A 14,314-nucleotide genomic window follows, 5' to 3' on the forward strand; every position below is an offset into this window, starting at 1 on the left:
TCTCTCTCTCTCTCTCTCTCTCTCTCTCTCTCTCAGACACACACACACACACACACACACACACACAAACACACTAAGGGATTTCCTTGATTCAAAACCTTCCCCACCCATCTGGATACCTCTCTCCAGACCAAATGCAGCCCGCACTTCGCCCCATCTCACACACACCCCCTCTGCACCCCTTCCTCGTCCGTCCCCACCTTCCTTGGGGCAGTGAGACCCGTTTCCCTTGTGAAGTAGTCTAGCCTTGCTGCGGGACATGACCCACACCTGAGGCAGGCGCTCCTCTACTCCCCCACGCACGCACGCACGGGAAAAGTTCCTGGGCTCACACTACTAAGGTAAAGAAGTGTCCACACGGCAACTGGCAGTCCAGGGGTTCTCGCACAGGCGTGCCCGTCCTAATGGCGGGAGGCAGAAGCATTTCTCATGGGATCGAGGGGCTCCCAATTCCATCTCCATCTATCCCTTTCTTTCTGCCAATCTGATCTGTCACTTACTGCTGTTCCCACTCACCGGCTACTCACTGCCCTGTGCGTGGCAGGGCCCCTGTGATCTCCGCGGACACCCACTTGTGAAGGCACACTCGTGGGGCGCATCCATGAGATGGAACTCTGGAATCACCTCTCAAACGTTCTTTTTTAGAATTTTTTTTTTCATTTTTAGAGAGAGGAGAGAGAGAGAGAGAAGGGGGAGGAGCAGGAAGCACCAACTCCCATATGTGCCTTGACCAGGCAAGCCCAGGGTTTCGAACAGGCGACCTCAGCATGCCAGGTTGACACTCTATCCACTGCGCCACCACGAGCAGGCGACCATCTTTCTTCTTACATTCATTTCATTATCATTGGGCTTAGTTTTTAAGAAGGTCTCATAATCTACAGCTATTTGAAAATTCTAAAACAGCATTTTTTTAAACTTTTAAATGTAAATCAATGTGTAGCGCAGGGGTCCCCAAACTTTTTACAAAGGGGGCCAGTTCACTGTCCCTCAGACCGTTGGAGGGCCGAACTATAAAAAAGAAACAATGAACAAATCCCTATACACACTGCACATATCTTATTTTAAAGAAAAAAAAACAGGAACTAATACAATATTTAAAATAAATAACAAGAAAATTTAAATCAACAAACTGACCAGTATTTCAATGGGAACTATGCTCCTCTCACTGACCACCAAGGAAAGAGGTGCCCTTCCGGAAGTGCGGCGGGGGGCTGGATAAATGGCCTCAGGGGGCCACATGCAGCCCACGGGCCCGTAGTTTGGGGACCCCTGGTGTAGCAAATACCTAGAAGTACACATTCATTTTCTCTATTTACCACGTGTAAGCATAGAAATTTATTGATGTTGTTCATGTAACTTCACATTTAAACAAACAAACAAGGAAAAAACTAGTGGCAGGTGATGAATGTTACTGAAGTTAAAGATTAATTTTTGTTCCCTTGAGCCGTATGTTCTTTTCATAACCTTCTTGGCTAATCTCTTGCTTACCGAATCCCTTGCTTTGATGTTATTATACATTGCTCTCTTCCTGCCCCTTACCCAGGTGGGCTGCAGTTCCTTCAGAAGTACCCTAATAAGATATCATGTGTTACCAACTTTAGGGAAGAAATGTCCTTGGGTGTGATCTTCCGCAGCCCCCTGTTTTACCCACGATGACACGAAGGTCCTGAAGGGTGAACTGGGCCCTCCCGGGAGGCCTTCTTCTCCCACACGGGACAGTGGCTCGCAGGGAAGGCATTTCACAGGTGGAATTTCAGTTCTGAAGCATCAGACAGAGAGGAGAGAGCTCTGGAGCCAAACGAAAGTGTTTCTGGGACTCTTAAAGGCACCCCACAGGTCGGCCCCGACAATAGGGCCAGGCAGATAGAGGAAATGACAAATCACACACACCCCACCCCCGGGAATCTGGGAGGGAGAGGAGCAAAGGCAAGTTTGTTTGCAGGCAATTAGGAAGCAGCAGCTCGTTCCACGTGGAAGCTGCTCTAGTAAGGCCAAACCCCGCTCGGTGGCAGCTTGTCCCCAGTTCACGGCGACAACTTCTGCATGTCACCGGGGGTCAGGACTCCCAACCCCTGAGACACTGAGCCTGCAAAGCCACCGGCCGGTGGCAGGGAGGAACCCCGTCCTGCCTCAGGAGGGCACTGGTCCGGAGCAGTGATTTTCGAACGTGAGGGTGAGGGTCCAGTCCAGAAGGTCAGTGGGTATGTAAGCCACATGCCCAGGAAGCACGTCCTGTGGGTGACAGTTGTGCTAAAATGAGCCTCGGGGAGCTCCTGCTTGAGACTTGAGGTCTGTTCCTTTTGACAGGGTGCCTTCGTACGAAACATCAGTGGAGCCTGTTTGAGAAGAATAATAACAGACGCTCAGAACACTGAAAGCACTCAGACCAGAAAGCCCTTCCAAACCCCACGAAGCCAGGGTCACCAGGGCTGCCCCCACCGGGCGTCTGGGGTTGCTCTTGTCCTGCTCTGAGCCGTCAGACATCTCGGAGAGGTCTGTGGCTGCTCTGACCCGGCTGTGTAACTGTGTCTGGCTTTGGGGAACAAGCTGCACTCTCCTGCCTGTGACCTGAGGGCGCTCAGAGGGCGCGGAGATGCCCACACGCGGTCCCCGAGCGCAGCGGGGTGGCTCCCAGTGTCCATCCAGTCTCCTCCGCGGTGGAGCGCCAGAACCTTTGTGTCTGTCTCCAGGTTTTATCTTCCCCCCAAATGCAGACGGATACACAGCCAGCAAGCAACAACACACACTTCCCTGGTCATTGTCGAGCCTGCTGGGTACTTCTTAATCAACAGCAGCATCACAAATACGCCTGCTCAAGTGCCAAAAACCGGGCCGCTCAATGGCCAATCAGAGAACTACGTGATCATTAAATCCATTTGCAATGATTTTTTTTTTCTTTCTTTCTGAGGTGACTACAGTGAAGCTAAGTATTCTTATTGTTTTCCATCCAGTGCATTTTTTTTTTTAAATACTGCTTTTGGGTTGTTATTCTTTCAGCTTTGCAACTTCCATTTCACTGTTGTCATCGGATTTGTCCCTATGTTATAAAATTTTATGATGGTTTTGTTGTCGATGGTGGGGTTTTTTTTGTGTTTTTTTCCTGCTAGAGTTTGTAGCAATGCCAGGGATTAAGGAATAATTTGAGTGAACGACACGCACCGTGTTGCCTAGTAACGCAGGCCGATCTGCACAAAGCCGTAAATTGCAAAATTTCATAGCGGCGTAAAAACTTTTACTGGCACTTAAGCGTACTTTTCCCTGATTGAAGCAGAATTCATGCAACAATTACAACCATATGACAAAAGCTGGTAATGATTAGCCTTCAAGAGCCGCTGCTATTTCCTGACAGTTCAAAGCTGTTGTGTTTTTTTTGTTGTTGTTGTTTCCGGAGAGAAGGCATGGCCTCCTCCGTGGCGGAGCCTCACTCACAAGGCAGTGTCCTGCCTGGTAATTGGGCCGTGCCAGCTTTCAGCCACAGCTCCCAATGAAGAATGGCAGAGTTACATCATAATTTGCAATTGTAATTCATTTGTGTCAACTCAAACCAGCCCCAAGTACACCCAGAAGCACGTTAGATGGCAGCCCTCTTATTATGTAATAGAAAGGCACAAACATGCCCATAACTGTCACTAAGGAAAGGGCTTTGAGAAAGTAGAAGGTGGAAGCCAGAACAGGGTTCATTTATTGTAAAAAAAGTATCTTAAGGAGCAGTTTTAAGATATCATCAATGTTTATACTTACCGAAGTAAAAATAGTAACATATATCCTTGTTCAAGAGACCAGGGACCCTGGCTAGTTGGCTCAGTGGTAGAGCACCACCCAGCATATGGATGTTCTGGTTCGATTCCCAGTCAGGGCACACAGGAGAAGCAACCATCTGCTCCTCTACCCCTCCCCTCCCCCTTCTCTCTTGCTCTCTGTTTCTCTCTCTGTCTCTCTTTCCCTCCCATGGCTTTGGCTTGATTGATCTGAGTGAGCAGCCCTGGGTGCTGAGGATGGCTCCCCGGAGCCTCCACCTCAGATGGTAAAAATAGCTCCATTGGGAGCCTGACCCCAGATGGCCAGAGCATCAGCCCCAGACATGGTGGCCAGGAGGATCTTGTTCAGGGCACATGCAGGAGTCTGTCTCTCTATCTCCCTTCCTCTCACTTTAAAAAAGAAAAAGAAAAAATAGACCAGGGAAAATTATTTTCAGAATCAATTCATGGTAGCTTGTTCAGTAATATCCCACAAGCATCCTAAAGAAAATGCAAGTTTGTGGAAATAATAATTTGTCATGCCCCGACACACACACACACACACACAAACACACACACACACACACACACACACACACACTCAGCATGTATGTTTCATGAACAGATTGACCGATGTCAAGGGATTCCTACTACAGCCCAAGGAAATGTGATCCTTTCATAAACTCTTCATCCTTCTGGCTCTGGCTTGAATAAAACACGCTCGTAAAAATTTAATAGGCAGTTGCAGGCACAGAAGAATGCACCGTGAAACACACGCGGAGACTCGTATGTTCACGCTTAGCCTCCCAGCACTCCTGGGGCTGAACTGCCTGGTGTCCACTTCGATAAGCCCTCCTGTCTTTCCCAGGAGTCCGAGCATGTCCACCTTCCTGTGTGACTTCTCAGCCTCCCCGAGCCCAGGGCATCTACAGCAAGCTTTTTGCAAAGATCCAGAAGCCGCCAGAGGAAATGGAAGACGACGGACCTGAAGGCAAAGGGGGACATCTAAGAAGTAGATCAGAGCCAGGTAAGGGACACCACACAATTCAAGGTACGAGCCCTGCGTCAGCCCACCCACACAGCCTCGCAGGGACCCGTGGAGAGCGTGGAGGTGGTCCGGCAGTCAGACAAGCCCACGGCTTAGTGGCCGTGGAGCCCGGAGCGAGGTGCTTAATCTCCCTGAGTCCAGTCCCCTCCTCCATAGAATTAAGGATTGGCTGAGACAAGCTCTGAAGTCCCTGCAGCTCCAAAATCTGGTATCTACATGCTGCCAGTGATCGATAAGGAAGTCCCAGCCCTGGCTGGTTGGCTTGGTGGTAAACCCTCAGGTGTCCCGGGTTCAATTCCCAGTCAGGGCACACAGGAGAAGCGACCATCTGCTTCTCTACCCCACCTCCTCCTCTTCTCTCTCTCTCCCTCTCTTCCCCTCCCGCAGCCATGGCTTGATTGGTTCAAGCACATCACCCCAGGTGCTGAGAATGGCTCCATGGAGCCTCCGTCTTGGGCACTAAAAATATCTCAGTTGTAAGCACGGCTCCAAATGGGCAGAGCATTGGCCCCAGACAGGGGTCACTGGGTGGGTCCCAGTTGGGATGCATGTGGGAGTCTGTCTATCTCCCCTCCTCTCACTCGGAAAAGAATAAAAAAAAGAAAGAAAGTCCCCATGGCCTCCTGCTTTGACACTTCACTACAAGCAACTAAAAGAAACCCAGCAGTCAGAGCTGAGACACTGAAATTAGGCAGAAGCCACAGCTGCTGGTGTGTGATATGCTTCCCAAACATACAAGGTTGTGTCAGAGAAGGAGACCGGTGTGATGACGTGGTATGTTCGGTGCAGGGTGGACATTCAGCCAGAAAAGTCACCCCCCAGCACTGCGCCTCCTGTGCGCACACGAACCTCCAGACAGGTGTAGCTCTTCGCCCGTCTTCGCGGACTGAGCTCCGTGACTGAGTGTCAATGACGAAGACTCAAAACAACAAACCTGGAAAACCCATCTAGAAAGTGGCAGTGCAATGCCTGGGTTACGCGTAGACTTGAGTGACAACTTAGTCACTGTTTTGCTGACTAAACTTTAAGGCTGATCCACTTAGATATTTTGAAAAAATAAGTTGACATTCATCAAACAAATCCTAATGGATAAAGTGAAACGTGTTCTCTACACTGTGTTAGGAAGCAGTGGAAACATCAAATTCTTGAGTGATCATGGAATGAATTAGATGGATTCTGAATATTTCATGTCTCATTTACACTAATAATTCCTTCTGGAGAGAGGTTACGGAGAGCATGGACCCTCCAACCCTGTACTGAAGCTCAGAGAGGCGTGGCGAGAGCAACAGGGACCTGGGAGGATCCTTCTCCCATCGGCTCAGAAGGAGAAAATAAATAGAGCTATCAAATTGCTACTTATCTGTGGCTAGTCAGAATGAACTAGAGCATACAGATCTTTGTTCAGCATGTTTTCTAAAATATATTACTTCAAATCTCCAAAGATTTCTTAAGGACGACTGCCACACAGTCCTCAATAACGGACCAGAATTCTAAACTCCGTGAGTTATCAGAGTCACTCGTCAAGTTGAGAGATACTAAGTTAACCAGCACGACTCAAGTGCTTAGTCACTGCAGTGCACGAATGTAATGCAATTTTATTAGAAGTCTTTGGTCCCAAAGTGACAGGTGGAACATCCTGTGAATCTGGTTTCATTTTAAATAAATAAATAAATAAATAAAAATAAACTTACTCTATCCCTCAACCTCATAGCTTACAAGTAAGGTCTTCACAGTCAAAATAGGAGGAGTTCCAGTTCTAAACAATGAAAGGGAAAGTTCCAAATTTATTTTTATCTTATCTACAAGGTTTTTTCATTCCCAAAGGGATGGAGTCGTTATGCTTTTTATTATGTTTAAAATGTTTATTTTAACTATTCCCAGTGTCCCATTGGGGGGGGGGGTCTTCCCATTTTTATGAATGGTGCAAAACACACAAAATTGCCTGAGGTAAGACATCTGAAGTTTGAAGAGGACCAGCTTCCGCACGTGTATACTTCAAAGCAGAACACAGCTGTCAAAATAGTTGCTCAAACAAGGTATGACTGAGAGTATCATTATCATCCTTTATTTTAGTATTTTAATGGGAGAGCCATTAAAGTTAAATAGTGATGGGGAGTGGATAAAGCATGAGTTTTGTTTTGTAGTTGCCTTTTATTTGAAAGAGTGACTTCTTAGCTCTGGCCGGTTGGCTCAGCGGTAGAGCATCAGCCCAGCGTGTGGGTCTCCCAGGTTCGATTCCCAGTCAAGGCACACAGGAGAAGTGCTCATCTGCTTCTCCATTCCTCCTCCTCTCGCATCTCTCTCTGTCTTCCCTCCTGCAGCCACAGCTCGATTGGAGTGAGCTGGCCCCGGATACTGAGGATGGCTCCATAGCTTTCTCCTCAGGCACTAAGAAGAGCTTGGTTGCTGGGCAATGGAACAACACCTCAGATGGGCAAAGCATCGCCCCCTAGTGGGCTTGCCAGGTGGATCCTGGTCAGGGCACATGCTGGAGTCTGTCTCTCTGTCCCTCCTCCTTTCACTAAACAAAAGAAAAAAAAAGAAAGAGTAGCTTCCTAAAATCTCACCAAAGACAAGAAAGTCGATTTCAAGTGGGAGACACCAAAAGTAAACTAGGTCGGAGTGCACTGCCCCTACTTTCAATTGTTGACACGCGCGGCCCTCCAGCAGCCAGAGTCAGCCCGCACTGGCTGAGACCTGGGGACCATAATGAAGAGAGCTGATAGTAAAACCTATTCCCCATAGGTTTAAATGCAAAATGAGAGCCCAACTTTTTATTACTCGTTAAATGAAATGTGCAGTCTTTTTCCCCTTTTAAGGTCAAGTATGCCGTAGTTTGGAAAACAAACCATAAAAACATGATTAGAGAGAACGGAGGAAGTCATTATTTTCTCCAGCCATAAAGAATGCAGCATCACTCCATCAATCTAATGTATCTTTGTAACGGCGGTGGCAGCATGTGGCAGCGCTTAAATTGCAAATACAGTATTTAAGAAAAGGCTTGGATTAAAAGAGCACCGTGATGAGCTGGGAAATACCCACATGGATCAGATTATTTTTACAAATTCCATTTCCTTTCCCAGAAACCCACTTAACATTATATATTGTCATATCATCTCCCCGCACAGAAATATTACACGCATCAAGCCAAAAAAAAAATCATAAAGCAAATCGAAACGCGTGTAGTTCATGGTAATGAAGACAGAGTCCACGTTGTGCTAGATGGAGGAGGAAATGAAACTGTCTGAAATCAGCGTGGAAAATGTGGGACTGGCACTGATCAATGTATACGACAGCTCTTGGTTTACTTTCCTTTCTTGGAAAGATCTATAACTAAACAAACAAACAAACAAACAAAAACCAAAGACAGTCAGATGTACCTTCTCAGCGTTGCCATGAAGACAGACCCCATGTGAAAGCTATCGCAGAGGCGAATAGTTGAGCGCGTGTGGCTTCCGCAGTGAGCAACTTCACAGTGGTGGTGGTTCCAACAGAGTCAGGTTTCCGACCACAGCTGCTAGCTCTCTGTCATATTGAGGACATTTATGCCTCGATATCCTCAGCCAGAGGCAGCTGGATCAACTTGAAACCAATCTGAAAAAAAAAAAAAAAAGCCTGTTTAGGAGAGGAGAGGAAATGACCTGTGTGTACTGTTATAAACACACCACACCGGGCCCGGGGTTCTCACCAGTCCAGCTCTATCAGGTCAGGTTACCCAGGAGGCAATGAATTTTTAAGCTACTGGGCAGGCTGAGCATTTCAGGTTTCAGGGCTTAGGGATGGCTTCCATTTCCCATCTGTCTTCCTTTAAATGATGTGTGGCATTTTTTAATTTTTTATTTTTTTTTGCAAGCCCTGGTTCTCTGTGAAATAATGGAAGAAAGTGCATGATACCACCCGCTTCATTGTACACAGCCCGTGAGAAGTAAAATCGTTCCGACTGAGGACGGCAGAAGACAACTCAGAGAGTCGGCAAAGGCCATGGCAGAGGACTTTTTGTTTGTTGTTCAGTTGGTTTAGGGATTTCTTTTTTATTGTTATTATTCAGTGAGAGGAGGGGAGACAGAGACAGACTCCCACATGTGCCCCAACCAGGATCCACCCGGCAAGCCCACTAGGGAGCAATGCTCTGTCCATCTGGGGTGTTGCTCAGTTGTTGAGCAATGGAGCTCTTCTTAGGGCCTAAGGCGAAGGCCATGGAGCCGTCCTCAGCACCCAGGGCCAACTCACTCCAATCAAGCCATGGCTATGGGAAGGAAGGAGAGAGAGAGAAGTGAGAGCCGGAGGGGTAGAGAAGCAGATGGGCACTTCTCCTGTGTGCCCTGACTGGAATTGAACCCGGGACTTCCGCACACCAGGCCTTCATTCTACCACTCGGTCACCCGGCCAGAGCCGTTTGGGGATTTCTGTTTGCTTGTGTTGTTTTTTGTTTGGGAGTTTTCAGGGGGTTTGGGGGTAAAGAATGGCAATGTTGCCACATTGCCTCATATGTTCGCATGAATTAGGAACGTTCCCTCTGGGCCAGCCATCTTGTTTCTCATCCCCCTGGTTTGTCAATGTCAGGAACAAAACAGTCTACACAAGAAATAAAACTGACCTCAGGATACGCTAAGGAAATGTCAGGCCCTGCTCGTTCCTGAAACCTCAGCAAAACCTACACAGACCCAGCATCCTCGGCAGGAGGCCCAAGACACAGATGCCAGGAAAAACGGAGGCTTCTCCTTCAGCCTTCAGTTTCCTGATACTTTCTGCACATTTCATGGTGAAGGCCCAGCACCGGGCTTGGCACTGAGAGTTAAGAACATTGAGCTCTTCAGCCAAACATTGGCATAAAAAGAAATCAGATTTATTATTTTAAAAAACAAGATTTTTCCCCCCTTAAACCTCTGACGCTAGATGTTCACCAGACTCAAAGTTGGTGGCCAGACTGAAAACGTGAACATCGATCGATGCCTTCAATGTTTTTCAAACAAAATGCTTCTATCTGGGTGGCATTTTATTTATTTTTAATTTATTGCGTTGACGTGGTTTCGAGTGCCCCACTCAGTATAACCGTGCCCTACCCACTGCAGCGTGCCCCCATGCCCCACGCAAAGTCCCTTTCCACTCCCGTTGCACCCCCTTTGCTCCCCCTCCCCCTCCCTCCACCCCTTCTTTCCTTCTGGAAATTGCTAGCCTGTTGTCTATACCTATGTGTACATTTCAGAATTATAAACAATAAGATAAAGCCCACTTCAAAACAAAGTAGGATCCTAGTTCCAAAGTGAGCCATCCCTGGTCCACAGCTCAGCCACTCCCGTCTAAGGGAAGATGGAAAGGCGCAGGTAGGACACCCGTGAGCGCATCCCGGGTCGTAGCAATGCGCGGTCACGCGGCGAGAAGGCCTCCGCACTGCCCGCTCCACCCCTCCAGCCCTCGCTCAGCACCCGCACTTAGTGAAGCCGCCCAGGGCTGAACTATACATGTAAGAGCCAGTCCTGACAGCAATCGTGCCCCTTCCTTTATATTGAATTTCTTGGGGTGACACTGTTAACAAAATCATACAGCACGTCATCTGTACGCTGTACTGTGTGTTCACCGCCCCGAGCCAGGTGTCTGTCCATCACCATCGACCCCCGTTAGACCCCCCCACTGCCCTCCCCAGCCCGCCCTCACAATCACCCCCCCCCCCCGCAGGGAACAGTCCTATGTGCTGAGTGAACCAGCGCTTTCATTTTGCAGCTCGTGTTCCACACATAGTATCTTGGGGTTTCAGTAGAGAGGGTCATGTTGTTCGTTTTGTTGGCATGAATATTGTTCCCTCGTGTTCCAAGTGCCGCTGGAATCTGCTTCCTCCTGTTCGTGTGATGTTGCAGTTAAATAGCGCCTGGTGGCACGTCCAGGGTGACCGACCTGTGCGCAGCGCTGAAGACCCGTGCGGAGGAGGCTCTGAGTCCTCCGACCCCTCCTCTCTGGTCGTCACCGACAAAGAAGTTAGATTGCACCACTAGACGTGAATTGAGCCATCCGTGTGTTAACAAATCCACTGACAGGCACTACAGAAAAGGACAGACTTGATTCCAAGAGAAAGGTTTCCAAACCGGGGAAACTGAAAGTGTGCTCCTCCCCACGCCAAAGGCAAGACCATCTTTTAAAGATAAAGCTCTTGCCCAGATTTCCCACCAAGATCTGCTAAGTGCAAACGAAGCTTTCAAAGATGAGCCGTTGGGAGCAGTTGGCAAAGAGGCAGATGATGATACAGTTTCCGCATCTCTGATTGGCCGGGGCAAGTTACAGTCAACCGGTTGAATGGCAGTATGATAATGACTAAGCCGGGAACTTGCCTAACGGGGTGGACACAGGCAAGGCCAACAGGCGTCCAGAAAGCTGAGGGCTCAGCCCGTGGTTGTTCCTGGCACGCAGAGTACGTGAGAGGCCTTGGTCAACAAATGGCTTCTAGGAACTATTTCAAATTTGGGCCCAATTAACCACAAGGAGTCCGTCTTAATATTATTAAATCTTCGCAAGGTTCACATTAGAGAAATCCATCCCCTCTGGCGGGCACACACTCAACAAATATTTTCCGCACCCGGCACTGTTAAAATTGTCGGACACAGAGCTTCCAAGGAATATTTAGAAGCTAAAATAAACAAACCTCTGCAATCAGAGAAATTACATTCTAGAAGAAGATAATAAATGAGAATAAATAAATCTATCTAATAATAATATTAAATAATTAGATCAATAAATTAAGTAAAATAAGTAGATACAAGGAAATAAATAAAATACATAGAACATATAGGTGATAAGTGCTGTGTGGAGAAAAACAGAGTGGGGGAAGGGATAGCGATGGCCTGGTTTAGGGGAGAGCACAGGGGTTCAGTTGAAAACAGGGTAGCATCCGGGGGGACCGGTGGGTGCTGGTGCCCTGGAGCAAAGGTGACGGGAAGCCAGCCACCGTGGCACCTGGGCCAAGATCGTCCCAGGAAAAAAGTGTGGGGAATGTGAAGGTTTGACAGGATCCCCCAGGGTACTGTAAGAGCTGTGCTGTAAGAAACATCACTGTAGAAAACTGTCTGGATTCATTCAGAGACGAGGAGATGTACACTTCTACACACATGAAGATTCTAAATTCCGCACATAAGTTCTTTATGCCTGTTATCTCCACGGAATAGAGGGGACAGTGCTGGGATGCGGGAGGCTCACCAAACCCTTATTTTTAAGACAGAGGAAGAGAGGCTCAGAGAAACTGGCTGTTTTCTCAAGGTCACACCCTCTGTCACCCTCGGGTGGCAGAGCCAAGGCTAGAATTCAGAACTCCAGTGCCCCTCACACGGGAATGTTTTCTTATTGAATTATTCATAATAAGCCCTCTGAATTCATTCTGAATTATGGTGAAAAACCGCTGGAATATTTTCAAGAGAAAAGTTAGTGTACTGCTTTGCCACTGTAAATGCTCACTCTTGGCTACCAGGTGGAGACTACGTGTTCTCAGGGAGGGCACAGGTGAACGCAGAAAGACCCATGAGGATGCCACTGTGGTGCCCTCTGAACCTAGAAAAAGATCTAGCAAAGGAATAAATGAATAAATGCAAAATAAGTGCCTCACAAGAAATCAAATAGTTTCCTAAAAATAGTGTTTTCCCAAAAGACTCCGAGTAGCCACAGCAATCTTGAGAAAGAAGAATAAAGTGGGAGGAGTCATGCTAGCTGATATCAAACTATACTAAAAAGCCATAGTAATCAAAACAGCATGATACTGGCAATAAAAACAGACACATAGATCAATGGGACAGAATAGAGTCCAGAAATAAACCTACACCTTTATGGTCAGTCTATTTGGTAAAGGAAGAAAGAACATACAATGGAGTAAACACAGTCCATTTAATAAATGGTGTTGGGAAAACTGGACAGATACATGCAAAAAATTGACACTAGACCACAAATTTACACCACACACAAGAATAAACTCAAAATGGATTAAAGACTTAAATGTTAAACTCGAAACCATAAAAGTCCTAGAAGAAAACATAGGCAGTAAAATCTCTAACATTTCTTGTAGTATTTTTTTTTCTGATATTAAAACAAAAGAAATAAAACAAATAAGGCTACATCAACCTAAAAAGGTTTTGCACAGCAAAAAAAACCCTCAGCAAAATGAAAAGACAACTCACTGAACTGAAGAACATATTTGCCAATAAGTCGTTAAAACCTAAAATTTATAAAGAACTTATACAACTCAACACCAAAAAAACAATCCAATATAAAAATGGACAAAGGACAAAGGACCTGAACAGATACCTCTCCAAAGAGGATATACAGAGGATATACATATGAAAAGATGCTCAATGTCACTATTAAGGCCACAATGGGATGTTACCTTGCACCTATCAGAATGCTATCATCAATAAATAAAAAAAACAACAGGGTTTGGTGAGGATGTGGAGATTCTCAAATAAAGGAAAGCTAAGAGAATTTGTCTACTGCACGCCTACCCAAAAGAATGGTGAAGGCATGTCTCTAAGCAGAAGGGAAAAAATAAAAGGAGAAAATTTGGGACATCATGGTAAGAAATACACACACAGAGAGAGACACAAACACAAGGGAGCAAAATACAGTAAATACAATAGCTCTTCTCTTAAGGTTTCTAAATTACGTTCAACTGTTGAAGGAAAAATTATTACACTAGCTGATGTGGTTCCAAACGTATGTAGAGAAAATAGTTAAGATGATTATACATGGAAGAGGGTAAATGAGATCAGTAGACTGTAAGAAACTAGGTTACATAATGTAATGCCTAAAGCAATGGCTAGCCAGTATATATACTCATAAACACTGTACATAAATAAAATGCAATTCTTAAAAATGTTTAATAATGCACAGAAGTCAGGGAAAATAGAAATGAAAAACAGAGAACAAATAGAAAACAAAAGATAATAAAACCTAACATATTAATGATTATGTTAAATATATCGATTTTCTATTGCTACTATAACAAATTACCACAAACTTGGCATCATTAGCAACACAAACTTATTATGTGACAGTCTGTAGGTCAGAAGACTGGCACGGGTTTCCCTGGACAAAAATCCAGGGGCCGACAAGTCTTCATTGCCTGCAGGCTGTGTGGGATTGATTTCCTTGCGTTGTCCAGCCTTCAGAGGCTGCTTGCATTCCTTGGCTTGTGGTTCCCTCCTCCGTCCTCAAGGTCAGTCACATCCTTCTCACTTGGCATCACTCTGACCTCTCCTGCTTCCCTCTTGTATTTTCAAGGACTTGTGTGATTACATGGTTACCATTCAGACAACTGAGTTATTGCTTTGTCAAGGTCAGCTGATTAACCATCTGAAATCCACCTCAATACCCTTTGTTTTCTAGGTTCTGAGGATCACCATGTGAACATCTGGGTGGAGGCGTTATTCTTCCAACCTCAAATGTAAAAGGTCCGGATGTTCCAAATAAAAGGCAGAAAATGAAAGAGTCGCCTTGTTTTGTTTCGTTTTTTGATACAACCGAACTATATGCTGTCTACAAGAATCTCGCTTCAAAT

The 14,314-nt window shown here is 46.3% G+C and overlaps 1 long non-coding RNA gene across 2 annotated transcripts; it reads left to right on the top strand.

Moving 5' to 3' along the window:
* Positions 1–1,966: 1,966 nt before the first annotated feature.
* Positions 1,967–14,245, top strand: LOC136311897 (uncharacterized). 2 transcript variants are annotated; one of them, XR_010726842.1, is made up of 4 exons: positions 1,967–2,193; positions 2,308–2,493; positions 4,606–4,764; positions 14,143–14,245. It is a non-coding gene; the product is annotated as an uncharacterized lncRNA (long non-coding RNA). The 2 variants fall into 2 exon arrangements; XR_010726843.1 differs by lacking the exon at positions 2,308–2,493 and having other exon boundaries at positions 1,967–2,201.
* The last annotated feature ends 69 nt before the right edge of the window (positions 14,246–14,314 follow it).

This window comes from Saccopteryx bilineata, chromosome 8, assembly GCF_036850765.1.
Source record: "Saccopteryx bilineata isolate mSacBil1 chromosome 8, mSacBil1_pri_phased_curated, whole genome shotgun sequence".
Classification (NCBI taxonomy): domain Eukaryota; kingdom Metazoa; phylum Chordata; class Mammalia; order Chiroptera; family Emballonuridae; genus Saccopteryx; species Saccopteryx bilineata.